This window comes from Nesoenas mayeri, assembly GCF_963082525.1.
Source record: "Nesoenas mayeri genome assembly, chromosome: 13".
Classification (NCBI taxonomy): domain Eukaryota; kingdom Metazoa; phylum Chordata; class Aves; order Columbiformes; family Columbidae; genus Nesoenas; species Nesoenas mayeri.
In genome coordinates, this window is record NC_137550.1 from 12656669 (window position 1) to 12661333 (window position 4665).

The window sequence follows — 4665 nt, forward strand, 5'->3', positions numbered from 1 at the left end:
CTCAAGCCCTCCCCGCGCGCCTGCGCACTGCGCGCCGGGGGCGGAGCCCTGTGCGCCAGTGCCGCCGCGCAGGCGCAGTGCGGGGCAGTGAGAGTGTTGAGGGGCGCGCACCCCGCCGGGGGAGGGAATATTCTCTCTGTTTGCGGGACGGATGGGGAGAGTTGGGTGTTTTTCCCCGCCCTCCTGCGGAGGGTGCGCCTGCGGGGGGCCGTGGGCAACCCCCGCGGTGCCTCGGGTAGGCGGTGCCTGCGGGGAAGGGACGGCGGCCGGTGCCGCTGAGAGGCGGCTCCACCGCGCCGCACGTGCGCGCGCTCCTTCCCGCCGCGGGGTGGGTCACGAGCCGCCGCGAGGGCGCTGCTGAGGGGAGGAGGCGGCTGCGCGGCGGGCGGGGGTCGTCCCGCTTGCACCCCGTTTCCAGGTGTATTTTTGTGGCGTTTTTAATAAAAGCAGGCGGGTATAGGCTTTCTGTTCTTCCCCTTTCATTTCTCGTCGCTTACTTCCTCGGGTTTTAAACGCGCCACTCAGGGTGACCGAGGGGAAAGTGAGGGATGGGGGGTGTGATGTTTATGACGAGGCCTGTGGCTGTCGAATTTTCCCGAAGCTTTGAGGTGGTTTTCTGAGGTTCGTTGGTTGGTTCGGAAATTGAGTTCTGTGCGAAGTAATGGGTGGTCAGAGGGAACAATATACCGACATTGGGGAAGAAAAGTCTCCCAGAATAGTAAGAAGAGAGGAATGCTCCTTCCCCCTGCACACAGGTGTAAATTATCATTCAAGTAACTTTAAGCACTTTACTAGTAACCTATTGCAAATGGAAAGTAAGCTAGAAAAAAATATTAGTGTTCATAATTGCAATATAGGGATCAGAAGTAAAATTCTATGAAGGTTTGGGGTTTTTTGTGTGTGTGGTTTTTAATTAATTAATTAATTTATACTGTTAGTGTAGCTCTGTGTTGGGTCTGGTATCTGGCCAAATATGAACTCCTGACCCACAGCTACTGTAAGGAAGGGAGCTCGCCTGCTTCTAAAAGAGGAGGGTTTGCATCTCCTGTGTGCTGTTTTTAGAAAAAGACTTTCATTGCAAATTGTCTTTGCTGTTTTTCAGGGCTTTCTAGACTGCAGCAAAATGCAGATGACTCAATTGGGAAATCTCTTGCTGCTTAGGAAAGCAAAATTATGAGATCTACAATTTTATCACTGCTGCATACTCTTACTTCAGCTCAGTCTCCATGTTATGTGGATTTGCAGGTAAATCACACTCTAATAACTTGAGAAAAAAATCATAATTAAGAGACAAAGTGTTGTTACAAAATGAAATTAAAACACATGTTCTATGTTCTGCCATTTTTGTCAAAATATTTTCTCTTGTCCAGTGATGAATATTGTGGATAAATTGCAGAGAAAGTCCAGGACAGAGTGTATCTCACTGTCATTGACCAGACATTAAAAAGATGTTCTATTTAGAAACATATAAAAAAAGAGAAGTAATTCTATTATTGAAGATCTAATATTTTTTCCACTCATCTTCAGTTGTATATATGTGATTGCCATTCATAACCCATAGAAAGAAAGTCTTGCAGCCACTGAAATGAAGTTGTATATGGGGTTAATAATAAGGTACTGGCCTTTATTTTACTCTCAGTTAAATTCAGGATTTCTGCTTTTGCTGATGTGAAAGTCAAAAATATAAAACTTACAACTGAAACCACCTTACATTTACATTGCAAGCTTTAATATTTAATTGAGATTGTATTAGTTCTTGGCAGTTTTGGTGAACTATCCATGAGAAAAGTAATTGTATTTAAAATAAAACTAGAGGGGATGTAACCTCCTGTCCTTTTGGCCAGCATTTCCTGTGTTAAAAAGGTGAGCACCGGCTTTTGCGTTCAAGGCTGTGCTGTTGTTGAGCAGAAGTCAAACAATTCTAGGGCTATTTCAGAGCCATCCATGGAACATGTTTTAAGTTTATTATTGAAGCACTTTCCGGCATTGTCCCTGCAAAATACTAAGTACAATAGTGAATATATAGTTGCTTTATCTTCTTCACAGTGCTACAACACTTCTTGTTTTCTCAAAGCTTTGTGTGACCACTGATTCTTATAAATCTGGCTGGTGTATTTCTATTTCTTAGACTGTTTTAAACTGACAGGAATTCTTACAGGTGCTCCCATATTCAATTATTTTGAATAGAGACCCACAGGTAAGGTTTCTAACTCTTAACTAGGTAGATGTGAAATGTATTGTCTTAAATAATTAGATTAAGGCATGTTTGTGAATATATTTGGCATGTTTCTCTTTATTTAGCTATCAGTGTCTGTACTTCTTGATTATCATTTGCAATACTCCTATTAATGTAATTGTGAATACATCAGTACCAAAGATTTATTAGCATTGAAAGAAATAGCAAAATTTTCTTGACTGCTTGTAACAGCATCTCTGTAACTAAAACGACACTGATGGTGATTCTATTGATGTAAAGTATTTGGATTTCAGAATAGTTTTTCATAAAAATGTCTCATTGCTGAAACTAAGCTGTTTTGCATAGCTTAATGACTAGTTAAAGGACATAAAATATAGTGATAGTCCTCATAACAAGGAAAGTTTTCTAATGAAGTCTAACAGCCATAAGTGCTGTTTGATACGATTATAAATTATCTGGAGTAAGAGAGTGACAGTTTTCCACTGATGTTTTACTGTCTTTTGGCAAAACTGACTCCATGCTGCTCAGAGCTAGGGAGGGTGAAGGAGTTAACCCTGCTCTGTGAATTAATGAGAGCGAAAGAGGAAACTTGTGAGGGTTGTAGCCTGGGATTTCATGTGGTCACGACAGTGCGCCCCACTGGCATGATCCAGCTTTCACTGGGATGAGCACTTGTGCACTGACTTGGGATGTGGATCAAGCCCTCTAAGAAGATTTGTGCTGGATTTTTTCAGAGCACTTAAGACCACCCCTTGGATGCTATAAAGCCAAGCCTGCTTCCTGTTCCTTGTATGTGTTCAGTTTTGTTCAAATAAAAACAGTTGAAAAATTTGTTTTATTTTTAGGAGGATGAAATTTTATTTTATTTTTAGAAGGGCAAAACAAAAGGAGGCAAGCAGCATGTGTGCTATGAAATAAAGAAACAGAATACTTGTCTGCAAGGGTTTACAACTTTAGCTATGGCAATTATGAGATGCAGGTGGTGTGGAAAGGTGCAGTGAACAGTGAGAGATGCAGCAGCAGTATCATGTGTGTTTAATTAAAAAGCCTACATTTTAATGTGTTCTAATTTAATAAGTTAATGTTGCAGACATTTAAATGGACATTGTGACAGAAGTGAGTGTTTGGTGGAATTAAGGCATGAATTTTGTTAGGTGCTCAAATGGTAAAATAATTTGCTGAATGGAAGCATAAAATAAGGAAGTGTAGAGTTTTGGTGTGATCTCTTTATAATGAGTGTCTGAGATATTAGCAAACCAAGAAAGGAAGTCTCTTTAATTGGAAAAGATAATTTGCTATACCAGTTTAATATTTAATGTCTTCAGCTTTTTAATTAATAGGCTGAAGTCAAATCTCAGCTGAAGTTTCATTTTTTTTTCCCTGGGTTCTCTCGTAGCAGGAGTAATGACTATCTGGAGGAAAAATAGACCATTTTAGAAAAACACCTTTAGTAACCCATATCTGTATCTGAAGAATGTCTACTTAATATTGAGCTTCAGATGTAAATACTATAGGGAATTTTTTCAGTATGATTTATCAAACTTTATGGCATCACAGGAAGAAGTATTTCACTGCATTGTTTTCAATATTTTTAAGGATGCTGTTTATTAGATTATTATATCAAAAATACTGAATGATTTGTGGAGGAAGATGATGGTGTCTGGCAATGTTTATCCATTCAAATAACTTTCTTTCTTGGAGTAAAAGGTGTTCTTATATAGAGCATGAAACACTAAAAGAGAGTGCAGGAAAGATAGGAGTTAAAGCACAGTATTAAATAAAAGAACTGCTGAGAGAACATGGAAAGTGAATGCTAATGTGGGCCTGAGGCATACTGAATCTTATTCCAATATATTTTTTCCTTCTTTATTCCATATCAATCTGCACCACATAATCATTATTCAGAAGCAAGAAGATGCAACAAGAGATGTCATGTTTACTGTCATAATTCACTCATTTCAGATACTTCTGTGTTTCAGCAAAGAAAGAGGTTGTTAGTGTGGGAATATACTCTTGGAGTTGGGAGAATGTATTTTAAGGCTGGTGGTTGAACCATCATGTTTCTTGATCAACATCAGCTCAAGAATTGGAGAGGACTTGGAACTTTAAGGCCCCATTGGAGATGCAAATCCCTCAGTTTTGATACAGCAGAAGTATTCTCTTTTCCCAAAAGAGTGAACAGAACAAACAGTATTTGACCTCACCTGTAAGGCACTCTCTTCCTGAGTCAATTTATACAAACTGATATTACTGATTCCTTTTTGAGGGAGTGTTCAGAATACAAGCTCTTGAGAGTTTTTCGGTGGTGAGGGAAGCATTGGGGTTGGTTTTCAACTTGTGGGATGTGGTGGTTAGTAATGAGGTATCTCTTGATACAGATAATTTCCATTGATGTAAAATAATTGTATGGTGTAAAAAGAGTAATTTTTGTAAGAACTGTTTCTACCTGTGTGACACATGAACAGCTT